The sequence below is a fragment of the Linepithema humile genome, chromosome 4 (assembly GCF_040581485.1).
Source record: "Linepithema humile isolate Giens D197 chromosome 4, Lhum_UNIL_v1.0, whole genome shotgun sequence".
Taxonomy (NCBI): Eukaryota; Metazoa; Arthropoda; class Insecta; order Hymenoptera; family Formicidae; genus Linepithema; species Linepithema humile.
This window is the reverse complement of record NC_090131.1, coordinates 20,859,722-20,878,255: the sequence shown is the minus strand read 5'-3', so window position 1 is coordinate 20,878,255 and position 18,534 is coordinate 20,859,722. Positions and strand designations below refer to the sequence as shown.

Here is an 18,534-nt window from a genome sequence, read left to right as displayed (position 1 = left end):
GCTGCGGAGCAACGCGCTCGTAAATATTAGTTTTATATATCGAACTGTTCGTCGAAGCGCACGAAAACCAGAAATTTCCTAGTACCAATACCGCAATTTTCGAAGGGCTATCAAATAATCGCTCCATTGTTATCCATCGTAAGCTGCAGTAATAAACATTGATGTTCTTCGATTTATCGCGAAACTTTTTCACCCCGCAACTCTTCCGTCTATCTTTGTCCGTTGTGCTTTATCCCGTATAGATGCTATTATTATAGATAATCACTCTTGCGGCGAAAGTGCTGATTCGATTACACCGAGGCGTGACACAAATGACGTATTTTGCGCCGAGCGCTTCGAAAATTAGTAAAACGAGGTCGATCGCGAGGCGAACTCATAATTTTCCGGAATCGGACGAATAATTTATGGCCCAACGGTGTAGCAGGGGATAAAAAATAGAGAGAGAGAGCCGAACTATCGCCCTACGGACAGACACGTTCCGATAAGATCTCAAATGGCCACCATTTCATGAGAAGGCTTTCTTCTTCGTCCGGGCGCGCTCGAGCGTTTCTCGAGCGAGCTGATGCGGCTCGCAAATTGAATTAATGACGGCAATTCGCCACGTATCACCTAACAGTCGTTTTTCGTTTGCGTCACGATAACGATCGTAACGCTTCCGAATTACCGAAATAATCCTGCCTCGTGTCTAGTAACGATTAATATCATTATTAAAGTCATAGCGCTACTTATCAACATAGCTCAATAAATGTACAATTTTACGTGCGCATAAAATATGTACATATACTATGATCTATAAATCGTTTAATAATTCGTATCCGTGCAGTAAAGGTAAATCCAACGTGGGATATGGAACATTACACATTTTCTACGTTATAAACGATGGAATATGTATCGAAAAGCATAAAAAAACAAAACTCATAGTGAACGTACACGTGCTATGCATGAGAAACCGACGGCACGATTGCGCTGTATATTCAGAATGAATGCTACATAATGTGCGAGCTGCTCTATGGAATCAAATGTAACATTATTTCACGCAAAACGCTCTCTACCGCGATAGAACATGCATGTATCCGGATACAGCCGTCGCAAAAAAAGAATTTAAAAGTAAAAAAATCTGTCAGAGTTGACAGCATTCTAATTAGTTGGACATGACATACAGTTCCATACGGTGTTGTAACGGACGAAAAAAAACGCGTGATATTTGATACATTACGGAAGAACGTTTGTAACGGAATCTACATTTTTGCACAAAAAAAAATAAGTCCCATGAAGCATTACGACAGCTGGTTCGAATCCAGCGATTCACGTCGCGCCAATTTTTTGTGGAATTAATTAAGCGGCGCGGCGAGCGTGCATGGAAATAGCGGCGTGTTATCTACGCAGACCGGCGATTTTATAATTAGGCCGTATTATAAATTCGAATATCGCGCGAATCAACGAAATAGGATACACGTTATAACAGAAAATTAAAGTCGCTCAGCTTATCATCTTAGCCAAAGATCCAAGATATAACTTATTGGTAAATTTATTCACGCCCCAGGAATAAAAGGAGGAATAAGGCAACTTCAACGTCAAGTGATAATCGTCTCGCGATAGTTGATACGCCTGCGAACAGGCGCCGGAGTTCTGCTTTTCAAAGTGGATTTCACGCGTTCCTACTCGTATTAACGTAAACGGATTAACTCGTTTCGGTCGCGAGGTCGGACTTTCGTGCGAACGATTAAATCTCGCACGAAGGGAGTAGGAAATGAGGAGAAGGGCAAGTGTGCAAGCGAGCGGGAAGATGGAAGAGCGAAGGGGCGACGAAGAAGAACAGAGTGTTGCGAGATAGAGACTGCTGGTTACAAGGCTGGAACCGGGAGGAAGAAAGGCTCAAGCGGAAGGAGAGACAAAGTACGACGCGCGCGACTACCTTCGGGCGTTTCGAGGATAATTTGCATTATTCGCGTGGAAAGTTTCTCCCTTGGCGCGTTAATGGGTCTCTGGGACCCGAGATTCGGATACCATTTTCTTTTTCCTTTCTTCATCCTACATCGTCGGTACGAGCGGAAAAGAAGTGAAAATACGAATCGCCGCGAGTGTCCTCTATTTTGTCGTTAGCGACGCGATAGAGTAATGGATAATGGCTCTTTGCGTCGAAAGACGATATCGAGGGAAGTTACTTGCGAGATTTATCGTTCCTATTCATTAATTTTCATTTAACCGTAGAAAATTAAATGCACGTATTTACAAGCTGTTTGGATTTTATTTTTAAATAAAAACTAACATTGGTTTGACTGTAAAACCTTTGTAAGAAGTAATTTAATATTCTCCCATCTTTTTTTATTACAATAATAAATTACTGACATTAAAATATGAACTTAATTATGATATGATAATTGTATCGCCAATTTATTTTACGAGATTGTCACACATTCACCTTTCTTATTATCACGAAGAAAAAGTACAAGAAAACCGACCCACTTGATAGTCACTTCATAGTCATTCGAGAAATGTACGCACACTAATGCATCGGTTAGCAGTTAATCTCGGGCTAAAAGTTAAACTCCAACTCCTTAATCTGACAGTATAAAGCCGTACCCTGAGATAAACTTCGCCTCTTCGACCTCGCGCCCGCACCGAATGGCCTGATCTCACGGGGGAACATTTTTATGTAAATTTAATGGCTTTACCAGTGTAACGAGGGAGTCAACTCGCGCTTTTGTGCGGGCATAAGAATGTAATACGACCAAGGACATTGTTAATATAAACCCCCATCTTCAAGTTCTCGTGTAAAGTTCATTGTAAGAACAGTAACGAGTATAAAATTTATACGATAATAAGCTTTTTGATTAAACACGATTTATACAGACCTAACCAACACTTCTGACAACACAGTTCTATCGACACTTTGAACGTTTCCTTTAGCAACAGATTCACTTTGAACTCTCCTTGATAAAAATTTACATAATTGGACAAACAAATTACAATATTCAGCTGTAAGATCCTATGCAAATAGTAAATAAGTTCTATCTTATTTCCGGAATCACATTACGCAATCTTCATTCAATATATTGTGAAATATTTCAATCACAAGAGTATTCTGTGTAAAATACGTTGATTACGCAGATGTCAGAATTCAACGGAAGGAAGCACTTTTCCGTCGGCCGTCTACTTTCAAACATCGACAGTGCTGCTGACTCTAGACCTAACAACATTAAACTACGAAAAATCAGGAGTAGATTGCGATGCATTCTAGAACGTTTCCTGATCCTCTTAGGAGCACTCGGAAAACTCTGTCGAAGAGATCGTGAGACGGACCCTCTCTTCGAGAAGAACGAACATAATCGAGCCGGTACGATGAGAATAAGCATTTAGAATGGTTCGTACTTTCGATATATCGATCGACGCAGCTGATTGCTATCAAGCAACGCAGGATTCCGAATGCTACCGAAGAAGCAGGTACGGAACAGGAATTATTGGTAAGATGCGGAAGGGCGGCTGATTAGCTGTACCTGTATACTTCAAGATTGACGTGCGGTTTTATCGTACAATTGCATTAGGATGCTCTGAATGCAGGATGCTTCAATCAGATGCACCGGATCGATATTTGTAAGACAGTGAAGCAAAAAATGCTATAACAAATGCTACCCAACTAGCAATAAAAATAAACAAGTATCACGACATATCACGACAACAAAGAATAGAGATGAAAGAATAAAAGCTAAACAATATGCACTCGAAGCCATACAAAATATCGACAGTTTTTAAACGTTAATTAAAAGTGTTTAGAAAAAGTTGTCTTTGCGCCAAATTATAGGGGACACAAAGCTATAATTTTGAGAAATCCTTTTGATTATGTAAAATTCTTATGAATATGTAATATGCAACTATGGTAAAAAAATGAATTGTATTTTAATCACATTGTATTATTATCACGATCACATTCAAAGTTTTAATGAGTTGCTCTTTTGCAGGAATAAAAGTGTGAAATCAAATTTCTTGAAAATTATGTTACGGATTATACTAGCACTATCCCCTTGTTCCTGCGCGAGAATGCTCTTACACGTTAAATATGCGTCGCCTGTCGCGGCTCCGTTACTCTATATCGTTACCGTGCTACCTCGATTCACGATTCGCTGGAACATAAGTAGGCTACACATACGAGAACCGACGCAAGTAGCAGCGACTGCGCCCGACAACCGCGGGAAATCACTCTCAAAGGTATAACGTAACAATCCTTGGATTCCGCTGGTCGATAACTGCGCGCGATATGGCGGCTCAATTACGGCGACTGCGAACTTTCGCCCCCAAGACGACATTTCGTAGCAACTTATGAGCGTATCGAGGACAAGTACAGTACCCAGTTACTGTAGCGAGGGAGAGAGAATTCGCCGCGTTTCTCGCACAGCGCAGCACAATGTGGGATGTGGGATATGGTAAAAGGCAACGACGAGGGCGGAGAAGTAGGTAAGATAAAGGAAGAGCTCACCCAGTGGGACGGGAGATCGTAAGTCAGAGACGCGTAGGCACACGCGCGTATTCCCCCCTATTGTGCTGCTCCATTAAACATTCGTTGCAGTACACACCGTTATAAAGCACGATATAATCTCGCGTTGCGCAGTAAACACCGGCGAGTTAAATGCGCGGATTGCATCTTACGTGGGGATGTGTTGCGAGAGGGAGGAAAGGAGGAAGAAGAGAGACCGGCGAAGACGGCGACGATAAACGTTTCGCCGCCACGAGCGATGCTCGCGGGCGTGGAAAGTAATTTAAGGAGAGCGATCAAGCTGTCGCCGACAATGCGGCTTATACCCGAGCGCCGGCCCGCGCGCGTTAAGGCCGCGCGGAAGAAGAGACAATCAGAAGCAAAAGATTGTCTACACATTTCCTCCTGAATAAATCGACACGGAGAGACAATAAGCCGCTCTCTTGCGCGAGGTGAAATTTTTGTGTCCCGTCTATCGCGATCGCGGGATACGCTTAGAGCTTACGAGTATTCGAAAAGTTGTATTATTGGAATAATTCCGACAAGTTCGCATATTAAATCCACGGACTAAAAGTTCACGGATATATTCCAGATATTATAAATGGGGGAGAGAGAGAGAGAGAGAGAGAGAGAGAGAGAGAGAGAGAAACAAACCGTACGGATTATAGGAATCAAAATTGCATGATTAAATCGACGATAATAAGAGAAATGACGGTGAAGATCCATTCCAAGTGTTTCGCAACTGTACCTTCTGGCGCTGAGCGCCATTCCTGAGATAGCGAACACTTTACAATTTATATTACAGCCTTGTAACGCAGACCTTTCTCGCGAGCAAGTGAGATTTCTCTCCCCCCGCAAGATTTACTGGTAAAGTTGTTACTACTCTGCTATAAAATATTTAATTAGTTGTCTTAATGCCACTTATTTCTCGCGCTCTACCTGCCATCTATTTCTCTCGGGTTCACTGAACCTTCACCAAATACAATGAGACCACCGTGAAATATAAATACACGCCATGCTAAAAAAAAAGCAATTGATTTTTATCCTATATTTTATTTGCAGGTATTTTTAATGCCCTGATATTTCCGATTTAGAATTCACTTCGAAACAAGCCATTTCAACTGCTCTGAATGTTTTAATTAATTACGTACGAATATTAAAACATTATGTGTTCTACCCAAAAATATTTAACTGGAAACATTAATGACAATGCACATGTTCAAAATCAAATGCCCTCATTTTTTACCGTCAGAGACACAATGTTAAAAAATTAATTCTGTTACAAGAATAGTAACAAAATTCTGCTATAAATAGATCGTCCACTGTTATAGTTGGCAATCTTCCATTATGGTTACATCTACACTCAAAAAAATGATCTTGCAATAATAGCTAAAATTTTCTAGGTGTAAAAAATTAACTAAAACAGATAAATGTGTGATTAGCAACTGTTGTGATATTGTATATGTAATTACTTAATCAGTTTAGATGACAGAAACAGAATATATATCTGTATTGTTTGTGAACTTTAAAAAGAAAGTTTCTCTAAAGCGCCTATCTATATAAGATCAATCACGTGTTAGATCATGCAATGAATAACATTTAGCAATGGTACCTAAATTTTTCAGAAGCTATTGCTAGAACATTACTGCTATAAATTCTGTATGTGACAAACAATGTTTTCACAGATACGAAAAATAGCGATACATTCTTGTTGCGATATCTAGAAATCTAACTACATCAGCGAAATATTTTTTTGAGTGTATAAAAGTTTTACTCAATATTAAGCGTAATAAATGAAACACTTTAGTTGATGAAATAGTTAATTAATTTTCTAGATGTTTATCAATCTCGAAAGTCGTAATTTCCTGTCACACATGTGTCGCTTATACTATCACCGATAACATCCGCTACACAATTACTATAATCTCTCGAAATGTTAAAGGACAAATATTGCCGCAAGCCATCGCATGTACCATGCCTAGCGAAATACCAACGAAATTCATATCGGTGCATCAACGCAAGCGCGCTATTGCAGAAGATGCAATCGCTCAGAATAACGTTTCACATTATCAAAGGTAAGACGATGATTAGAATCAAATCGCCATAGCGGGCAACCATGAGAATGCCATCGCAACACGCTGATTGAAATTTAGTATAGAGTGATAGAAACTAGTAACGGCTCCCGTTTCTCCAATTAAGCTACCCGGACGTAAATCGGGTTAAGGGAATCCTATAGCGCGCATCGTCGTCGATGGCAGAATTCATTCGCAGAGGGAACATGAACAGCAATTTATGGAGTAGAGGAAACTGTTAATATTAGCGAAAACCTTTAAATGTTATATCTTAAACGTGAAACGTAACGTTAAAACGAGAACATAGATATGTAAAGCAAACCTGTTGGCTGCACGCAGTCGAGTAAAAGTTAACAAAGTGAACTTATACAAAGTTGACAAAGTCAACTTATACAAAGTTGATAATAAATGAAACATTAGACCAAAATTTTTCATTTAAATCCAGCGTAATATCGGTTGCAAGGATTGGCTGTGACAAAAATCACGTTGCTGTCACAAAGATTAAAACGTGTCCGGATTAAGCGCATATAAGACGCGACTTTTCGCCTCAAGAAGAGTAGACGCGCCCCTCGCGCGCACGGATAAAAACTCATCAAAGTTCGCGCCAGCCAGCAAACTGACGCCATTAGAAGTAATTTATCATTTAAAAGTGGCCCCTTTCTTGCCACCACGCTCAGCAAGCAGCGACATATGCGGTATTAACTTTCTTATGACGGGATCCTCTTGACCCGTTTTCACCTTACGTGGTGCGCACACAGCACGGCATTCTGCGCATGCAAGACGGCCGCCCGGCTTGGCGCGCGCGTCACGTACGTATGTAACGACCGTATTATAATACAGGCATTTATATCTGACACCCCATCTCCGTTCAAATAAGCCGGGCGTAATTCCCTCCTAATCATTCGTAAATACAGTTACGACAGCGTTAACGTTTGCGGCAAGAAATTAAAACGATCGCGCGGAATTTATCATTTAATTTAACAATATTCGTTAGCGCCGATTATTCAACCGGTGCATCCGCTCCGTCAGGCGTATAAAGAAACAATCGCGCGGCGGTTACACACGCAATGAATAAATTCAATCCGTTCGCGATACTACCGGGCGTTATTATACGCTCCGTACCGCGGAAACAAATGGCTCTCACAAATCTCGTTTATTAATGCAGATAGAAAAGTGCTTCTTCTCTCTAATGTGAAGACGGCCACAAGCGTGAAAATGCAAATCGCGGAATATTATACGGGATATCCCGTCTTAGTTTCCTCACTAAAATATTTTCACCCAGTAAGAGGAGTGTAATGAAAATCGGAATGAGAGATATAAAACTGCGCACGCCGAGGCGCGAATTTATTTTAACAGGCGCCGTATCACGCCGCACATTTTACGTTCCATAACTACGAATCCCGAATAGCAAATATCATTGTTACTGATAATACAGGTAGATAATAGACGTTCTAATAATAATTTCATAAAGTCGAATTAATAATTTTGTTCAATTGAACAATGAATTCGGAGCGATCAAATTAATTTCTTAATTGCCGCTAGTGTTATCGTCATAATCGTAATTCACACGATTGATTATAAGATAAACGTTTTAAACAATTTACTAATTTTTATGCGTACATTTTTTTCGGATGACGCAAATGTACTATATTGCCGAAAAAATAATATAATTTCTCGCAGCACCATAAATATCCAAAATAAAATACAAGCAGCGTAATATAATGTAATATTGCATTTTAAATATCTACTCATCAATCTAATTAACACGAAACGCAGTACTCATCAGATCTATATACTGACAAACGATTGGTTACTCGATAAAATCGACGTATCGAAGTGATACCTTAAATCGGGCGTAAATTAAAACGGTTTGATTGTAACGATCAGGAAGCGCTCCCGCGTGCTTCGCACGCAGGATAATTACATGCGATTACTGCTCTAATGCGCCGCGTTGAAGTATGCGGTGTTATCGGAAAATATGTAAATCAACGTTATCGATTCGCAATGCGAAGAGAATGCAAACGCGCTAATAAACTGTGCGGGCGGGAGACACGTTAATTATCGATCAATGTTATCGATGTACACTTACTTCTCTGTACAACGGCGCTGTAAATTTCCCCGTTGCGCTGCCTTTCAAACTTTCCGCTTCGTATTTTTTTCCTCTCTGTCGCTTTTTGTCTTTTTTGTCGAATTACACCTTTCGTTTCTCTTCATACAACTTCACTGAAACTGGGCTCTGTCCGGGCAAAAAATCACAACTCCCCTTAGTGACACTTCCCGCTGCGGGAAGACAAATTCGCTCGCTCGCTAACACGACTGCTCTTCCCACCCTTCTTCATTGTCGCTTAAATCATACAATTATTTACTGCCGCCGGGATCATACTTATGATTCGGTCGCGCGAAATGTCGATACTGTGTAATAGAATCTGTCTCTATGGCAGCGTTAGCACATTTCGGAATATCGTATCAAGTAGTAGCGGTCATTCACGGTCGACCAGAACGCGTATCCTGGTCAGGCGCCGGTATGTACATCTACGAACTAGGACGCTACGGGAATATCGCTCGACCGAGAGTAATCGCGTGGAATCACAGTTCGATGTGTCGAAACAATCCCCGCGCACCGCAGATTTGCAATTTCACGAACGCGTTAGTCGCTTGAAACGGTGCGAGAATTTCTTGACAATTAATCCGCGCGTTGAGTTTATGAATAAATTACATTCTTATCTGAAAGTTGTGAAAAGATTTTTCATTTATATTTCATAACAAATACTTCTGGAATTAAGAGAAAGAATTACGCTGCGTACACGCATTTCGATATTTATGGAAAAAAAAATAACAATCATAATGATAAAATAACGAATAATAAAGAGAAAATTTTTGTATTCATCTAGTTATGTGTGTGCGTGTGTGTGTGTATGTGTGTGTGGAAACTCACGTTCTAAACAGCCCGGAGCATGTTAACGTACTGAGAGCTGGTACGTTGTTTACAACATCAACGTCTTACAAACAAATAGCAGCGCTAACTGTTACTGGATCTGATTTCAACAAATATAATCAAATTTAGCCGAATAAATCTTTAATTTTAGTAAAAATATAAGAACGCTGTCGAAGAACAAATCGTTCATTTACTTTTATAAATCCTGATCTTCGATAAAATATACAATTTTTTATCGTTTTGACTAAAAGAATTTGAATAATAACGATCAGCTTTTGACTATTAAAAAAAAAATTATAGCTCTCGATGAAAGTCATAAAAAAATCTATCGCCGTCTGACGCAGAAGATTTTCGCATTCGTAATGTCAATCCCATTGCAGAATCGATGGCGCGAATCACGTCATGAAGCTTATACGCGACCTCTCTCGCGTAATTTCGTGTGCATTTTTCGTTCTTTTTTTCCCTATCTGTTTTCTCTCTTTGTCCTTCCAACTGGACCAGGTAATGCCGCGAAGGGCGGGACCGGACGTGTCCTACTTTTGCGGTATGTAACCGGCGTATAGTTTTTAATCCAAGACTAACAACGTGACGCAAGTTAACTGTGCGATAAGATTATCTGCGCAATGTCACGCGTCGAAAGAAGAATAATGAAAATTCGAAATTCGTTTGTCATCACGAAAATTTTAATCAAAACTCGATCGCGTCTTTTATTTATTTATTCTCATAGATATTCTCGCTTTCATTATAAAATACATCAATTATTTCGTTTAATTTCGCAACGTCATGATGTGCATAATAAATATGACGCGCTGTCGCCTCGAATTTTATAGAAAATATAAAATTCCAATAGAAAATAGAAGTAATAATCTTATAAATAAATTAAATAAAATAAAAGTTATAATCTTGAAAATCTGTGAAAAATTATAGATTCGTTAAAACTTTGTAAGAACGACCTGAGATTAATTGATAATAAATCTTTCAAATTTTCTATTATTTTGTGCCTTTCTATCACTTTCCGTAAAATATAAGAACACATAATGTATAAATGAGATTAGAAAATAAAAAAAGCAGCATTCGACCTACAAACGTTTCTAATTTCTATGATCACTCCACGAATCGTATCAACTAATACGAATAGCGGTTAGTTTGAATACGCGTGGAAACTCACGCGTGATCTATCTTCCTTTCGAGCATGATCACATACCGGCCCCGAGAGATCTGAGGTCCAAAAAACACTAGAAAAAATCTCACGGTACTCGTTCATCGAAGATTCGTCCGCGAAAACACCGCGTTTCAAATTTTCTGCCCGACTTTCCGCGCAACAATATGCAAACGCGAATCACTTCACAATGTGCCGCCGCTTCGAAAATTCGCACCAAAATAATCCCCCGTGTTTACTCGTGTTCAGCGATGCTTATTTATGATCGACATAAAAATATGACGAAACACACCCGAGAAATCGCCGCCGAAACCAGAGCAGCGTGCATAGAAAACAAAGTCACGATGGACCGTGCGCGCGCGCGTGAGAAAAAAGCACGTCCACTTTTGCCCGCTCGAGTTCTTATGAATCTTTTCGTCGGAACGCTCCGCTCTCACCCACTGCTCGTTAGGGCTTCGCCAATGGACTGCCAGGCGCCGCGGCAAAAGCTACGGCGCAACACGCCGACGCATCTACCCTCTCTTACAACCCCTACGCCGGCTGTCCGTCCCCGCTTTGCGGCACCGACGCCGACCCATACCGACGAATTTTCCACTCGTTCTCCACGCGCGAGAGCCTGTGCCTTTCACAATTCCGTAAAACACCGACGTAGACCGTGCGCACACGATTTTCACGATCATTTCACGTATTTGTACCTCGTGCGCGACATTAGATATCGCCTTGGTCTGTTACTTAAATGCAAAAATATACGCATAATGAATCGATTAAATTTAAAAACAAATATCAATTATCGATTAAGAGACTGTATCGATTATTATATTCAGAAAAATAACTAAAAGAATAAAAATAACTGGTATGCATAATTTTCGATGTGCAACGAGACTTTGTTATTCCATTCTAAATTTAAATGCTCACAATTTTGTTTTACCTGTTATAAGCACAAAAATATATCATATTACAAGATTAAAATCCGAGCAAATCGCGTTTACAAAACGTTTGTCAGTTTTTTTTCAGTTTTGACCTATGCATGTAAAATATTTAGCAAGGTTCAACCGGTAGGAAAAAAAACACTCACACATGCAAAAAGAGCAACATCAAGCGTGATGCTTTGAAGACCGCCGAAATTAAATACCGACAAAGTGCACTGACACTCGATGGCCTATCGTTCTATGGATATGACACATTTCGATTTTGAGCACTGTAAACTCGCGGCATGCCACGATCACGATACGACAGGTAATGCTGCACAACACGAAGAGGATAAATTTGTGATTTAACCTGTTTCATATTTTCGCCCTCTCTCCTGCTCCACCTTTCTTTCCCTCCCCCCGATATTCAAATGTATCAAATACTTTTGTGCCAATAGCGGAACATCCGTATGATCGTAGGTCGGGGTCTAAAATCTGCATAATTATACAATAACTGCGATGTCAGGTACCCTTCATCCCGCCACATCGATGGCAGATTCTGGCACCGGCGAACAAATGAACGTATCGGGATACAAAATTCAACAGAGGAAAATTATACGGAAAGCGCTACCATGATGTATCTGGTATTCTCTTTCTCTCAACATATCTCCCTTCAATGTACATACCTTTATATTTTAGAAGTAATCAAATTTGCAACGACAAAACAAGTTTTTATATTAATAATATTATTATTAATGTACAACACACTATATTATTAAAAATGTTATTAATATAGAAACTTTTTTTAGCGTTGCAAAATAATATAACTTTGTTAATACAGCGTAATATATAATATACGGCAAATTAATATAGTATAATTTTGTTGAAAATTTATTCGTAATAATAGAATAATAGAAAGTGACGTAACATGCATTTTTCTCCAATGCAAAACCGATATATTTAATTTGTGCAATGTTCAGATAAACTGTTACAAATATTGCGTTTCTTTCAGCACATGTACTGTGTCAAACTCATGAAACATAAAGGGATCAATGACTACACATTTGCCCGAGATATAAAGCTGATTGATGACTATCATCGATCAAGTCTTCCGCGTTCGCAAGCTACATTAACTTTATATTAAATACTTCATCATTTCTTCGAGACACATCACGCCTCACCGATTCACCGTCGATTCTTCGACCGAACGAGCTGTGAACGTATTACAGATCTTTTCTTATTTGACACGAATTTTCGCGTTCCGCGATTCGCTTCCGACTCCTGCGTCTCGCACGTCACGCCAGCATACTTACAATGTGACATTTTTTATCTGCATGTCACACGTAATAATATCTCTCATTCGTGCTTTTAACTGACAAAGTTTAATATTTATAAAACAATGATTGATGCATCGAAGAACAGAACTCAAAATCGTGATAAAGAGATGCACGCACAAAACAATTTAATATTTTACATTAATTCAGCGTCCCGATCTCGGAGAACGACACAATAAATCGATGTAAATGTTAATAGGATAGGCCGTGAGCATATACAACTCCGGTACACAATGTCGAAACGTCGAGTACACTCGGAATGAAGTTCAACTTGATTTTGAAAGTACAATACAATTATGACGTACTGCGCGGCTACCGTTTTACATGCCAATTGTCTCTCTCAAATACATAACCGACACCGCGTCCCATCCCTTCTATATATTACTATATTATCAGCCAGCCCGCTGTCGGCAATGGCCCCCATCAACATACCCGTCTCGATAATCATCCTGGCGGTGCTGCGCGCGCGGCCGCTCGTATCCGGACTTCCGTAATAATTGCATAATGCGCTAATAGCGCTCGTAAAATGATTACGCGTCATATGAAATGATTACACTCGCCGAGTACAGCGGCAATTGCGAGCTCGTGCTGGCTGGCGGTGATCAGACAGACACCGCGTACGCGAATCGCGCCGTTAATACAGGCAATATACATAAAACACATGTGTGTCCACCCATATCCATGTGCGCGCAGGTATTTGCATTTCAGATAAAGGTTATTCAATAACGAGATTACGTATTAAGTGTCACACGTATGAGTGGCTCTCGCGTAGTTCGTCTGTCCAAGATGTGCGCGCTATTTTCACGCCCGATGCGACGCTCAAAGCGACTGCACAATTTTACCAACATATTACGTCTCTCTGCGAAAGCTATGCTGGACACGTAGTGGTGAGAGCACGAATCGCAGCTACGAATGCCTCACGAATCATCGGAAGATGTAATGGACTGCAGGTGTGAGAAAACGTGACAGCGGGAAGCTGCAATAGTATATCTGCAGCAATGTAAGATAGAATTGCCTCTACGTCGCCTTGTTGGCGGAAATGAGAAATATTCATGAGATACTCAATGTGAGAAAAAAACTCCGATAATATTTAAAATAATAATAATATAATATGCCAAGAAAAAAAATGTAGAACAGAAAAAGAATATTTTTTAATCCAACTATAAGTTCAAGTTAATGTACATAATGTTGAATCAATCCTCCTATATTAACTCTATTTTTTTGCTTCGCATCTTATTCAAATTAACTTTAAATTCATTAAAACTGTGAAATTCATAATCCGCTGAGAATTAAATATGCCAACACAAAACTATCTCGGCATTTTAAATTACGCAAATTTATTAATATTACTTATCACTTAACGTAACGTATTAAAGTATATTATAAATTTAAATTTAACTAAAGATATATGTAATTGCAAGCTAAATGTATTTAATCATGTTAACAACTTCTTTCTCAATATATTATATCTCAAAATTATTTTTTTCACTGCTGCATCCTTTTGCATATATTTTGTGAACCGTACATTCTTGTATACAACTACGGAATGAAGTGCGAGTGCATCGAGCGATTGCATCTCCCGTACCGAGCGCCAAGCTTTTCGGCAGACTAACTCGGAGTATAGCGCGACGGCGCGAACGTCGTGGAAAACGAGAGAAGCGCGGAATGGTCGCACATTGCTGCACTCCCCAACAAGGCGCAGCCTGTTTAATTAGCGAGCAAATTAAATGTCGGGACAACCACATCCGACATGGCCACGCAATTAGAGGTATTATAAATTAATTATAACACCGCGACGCAGTCAGTTTTGTGGGATTCAATCTCGGAATGGACTTGGCATTGGCAAGCAAAATGAATGCCAAACTTAGCTCGTTGCCGACCGCTTACGACCGCGTTTTGTTGCTTCATTTTGAAGGATATATTTTAAATAACACACGGATCAAATGGTATAAAATCGATTTAGTTCTATGTGTAAAGAAAGAGGTCGAAGTGGTACAATAAAAAGTGAAAACTATACTCGCAATCTATCGCGAAAAAAGAAAAAAGAAAAGATAGCTATGTCAAATGTTAAATTTACCTCATTTATCCTGAAATTTAAATTGCATGATATAATTCTTAGAAGTTGAATTATATCATCGTGTGGATTACATCGTCGTGCTAGAATCTGCCTGCAAGCTTGATATCTATTTTTTTCTGACTACCTCAAATGAACATATCTTAAACTGCATAAACTGCAGACCAAATAAGTAGTATAAAATTGGTTTGGTGATACGTGTATAAAGAAAGAGATCTAAACTAACGCTTTAAAAATGTAATTTTTATGTAATGTAATGTAAATTTGCAATCTATCAAGAAACGATGTCCTCTTTTCAGCAAAGAGAAACTCTCAACCTGTAAATTCATGTAATTCATTCTGGAATTGCATGAAATAATTCTTGAACATTAAATTATATTAGCATGACAATTACATCGCTGTGCTTGAACCGGTCTGCAATTCCGAGGACTGCTTTTCCTCGCAATCGGATAAACGCGATTTGTACCTTTAACAAGCTGCACGATCGGGTCGGCACCGGGCTACGTAAATGGCGTAGAACGGGTAACGTCTAAGATTCCCCCAGGGGGTGTCACACGAATTGCCAGGCGGAGCTTAGAAGTCTCGGGCAGAATAGAAACCGATTAAGCGAAACAACCGACTGACAGCACCTGTTGATACTTCGCCTAGCTCGTGGCGAAGGTGTAGACTCACGGACACACGCGCGCGCGCGATGTAGGTGTGAGTTCTGGCGTATATACACTTGTACGCGCACCCACCGGCCGATGTCCGGTGTCGCCGCGATTCGCCGCGAGGCGAGAAGACACCGTCGGCGGAACGAGAGTAAACCGCCGAACATCTACGCAAGGTTCGGCGCGTCGGCGCTGGAAGATTTAATTTTCGGCACACATCGTGTCGCGGTAAATTGAACCGCAGACCCGGCTCTGTTAATATGCGAATTACGAGCGGCTATTACCCTTTGTCCGTGATTCAGCGCGTTACACGCGCTTACCCGCGTTTAAACGCGCATCGCATACATCCGTAAACTGTTTACGGATGGTCGGATGCGGCCGTCTCCTGTGACGGGTTTCTCTACATACGAAGTAACTCATGCACATCTCCCTAGGGATTTTCTCTGGACATTGCGATACACACAAATAAATAATTCACAAGACACAACATTAACTTAGCGACGAGTCTTGGGCAATTATACTCGGCAATGAACGCGTTTCACGTACGAATATATACTCTTCATTTTTAAGATAAAGTTATCTTGTCGAAAATGTCGGAAAATCAACATCCTTTGAGCGATTTAGAAGTAAAAGAAGAAAAAATTTTAACGAGTTAAGCTTTCAGATGCAAAATAGATAATGAAAAATCTTCTTCCTCTAATTAATCTGATCCGACTAATTTTAAGCGAACTTTACTCCAATGGAATCTTTAGCTTAGTGCTTACTTACAGAGAGATTCAATGTTGAAACTTCAAAACCCCTCTGTGCACCGTCGAGCTAATTAATCCCACATAAAGCGATTCGTGGCGAATTAATCCGAACGACCGTAGAAGCCGCGATTATCGCGATAACCGAAAATTTTCGTTCTCCCTCTCTCTCTCTCTCCCTCTCTCAGAGAGAATTGGAGCAGAGGAAATTAACGCGATCAAACTGCTTGAGCGTGTATGTGAATCTTTCGACACACGCATATCCGTGACAACGTAATGTCATAAACAACACGCACAATATAGCAAGCAATACCGCGTGAATTCTGCTGAAACTAATCGTGAGCTTAATATACTGCGTTATTTCTGATATCCCCTTTGTGCACAGAATACATGTGAAATATTTTTGTCGATAGGCCGCGGAATCCAGTAATATCAATGTTTCACTATTTAATTAAATATAATTTATTATTCTCTATGAGAAAAAAATATGCTGTCCCGATATAAATTTTATCGAGAATATCCCCACTGATTAACAGATTTAATTTTCAAGCAAAAATGTTTCATTGTAATTTTTATATTTTTATATTTTTTTAAACAGAAAAAAATGTGCAAGTTTTCTAAAAAATGTTATGTACTAAATGTTTTCTTGCTTTAACAGTTATTTACAATTAGATCTGATGAACAATCATTAAATAAAAGAATTTTAGAAATTATATTATATAAATATTCACATAAAAAATATTTTTTATCAGTGATTTAATTAATTAAAAATGTAAAAAAGACGGAACAAGCTGTTTTTAATACGTTATTAACGTTAGAGAATAATAGTCAATGAAATCATTCTAGCTCGTAGAAAATAAATAAAATTCATTTAACACGCTCGATGCTTTTCACAAACAAGTTTTAAACGTCGCAAAAATTCAATAATCAGAATAAAGTTTTAATTTTATTTTATTTTTCTTGTATCGGCACGCTACGAAATTTGTTCGCGTAATTATGATTAATTAATATTTTGTTAACTGATTTCCGTAGTCTTAGATTGTTGTTTTGCACCTTTAACTTTATACGTTTTTCTTGATTAAAAAACAGATCAATAAAATCAGCTTGTCATGTAGTTCAAGTCTAATTTAAGAATTGTAAGCCTTCGTATTGCTCGTTTTTTTCTGCAGCGAATTGTTTAACAGCATTTTCAAACAATCTATCCAGTTTTGTTATCAAAGAAAGTTCCTTGCAAAATCGGATATTAATCTCCCAATTACTCTTAAACCAATCGCAAACTAATGTATTTAATCAATTAGATTAATAAATCATTTTACTTAATAATCTCCTATGTTATAAATGATGTGATGTTCTATTAAATCTATCAATTTAAATTTGCTTGTAATATTTTGGCGATCCTACAAAGACTCATTTATATGCGTTAAGTTTCTCAGCCAACACACAAGCTTAAAAACATCTGAAGCGTTCAAAAGACGATATTTTTTTCTAACGTCTTTCAGACGTCCTTCAGATGTCTTTAAGACTAGCGTGTTGTCTGGGTTGCTTAGTTATCATAAAAAAAGAGGAAAGGAATGCGAGTAAACATTGATTAAATGCATGCTGAATAAACCGGATTGGCATTCACAATTAGTAGAACGCTGATTGGTTGATTCAAAATGAATTCGGTTATTACATTAAAATGTGCGATATCAACTTCAAGCAATGTTCATATCATCGTATTGAATCGCATTATGGTATAAAACATTGTGATCATATACATAATTATAATTGTGTATGCATATATTATCACAATTATGTACATATTTAAATAATGAACAAATAATCGGACTTACCAGCCAACGTATCGCACTTCCATCCACCCGCTGCTGCTGCAGATTCCATTGTTTGTTTCGCATTAGCTGCTGCATCGAAGAATCTATGAATATCGAAAGCCCACAATTAGTTATGTACTCTATCAAACAATGATTAATTTGTTTACCTTCAAAAGAATGCCAAAATCAGAGATCAAATTACATCGCAAACTATTCACACTACGTACGAAACACAAAGGTGAAATGTAATAAATGAGTGTCATGGCGCCTCTGCGAGTACGAAGTCCAACTGAGAGCAGCGCCTCTTTTCGGTAAGCTGTTGCGACGAGCACGCCGATGGTAAGTGCATCGATGGTAAGTGCACCGATGATAAA

General features: G+C 39.0%; 1 protein-coding gene across 9 annotated transcripts in view; it reads right to left on the bottom strand.

The window, feature by feature from the left end:
- The window catches only part of LOC105667821 (defective proboscis extension response 14), a 124,086-nt gene extending 105,654 nt beyond the window's left edge, over positions 1–18,432 (bottom strand). For 2 of the 9 annotated variants that reach the window (XM_067353436.1, XM_067353445.1), the window contains exons 1-2: positions 10,647–11,128; positions 8,633–9,267 (exon numbers count right to left, since the gene is read on the bottom strand). The gene's annotated coding sequence lies outside the window, so the exon portion shown is untranslated. Of the gene's footprint in view, positions 1–8,632; positions 9,268–10,646; positions 11,129–18,181; positions 18,265–18,327 lie in introns of those variants that run through there. The other 7 variants (XM_067353440.1, XM_067353437.1, XM_067353438.1 and 4 more) reach the window with 7 other exon arrangements.
- Positions 18,433–18,534: the final 102 nt, after the last annotated feature.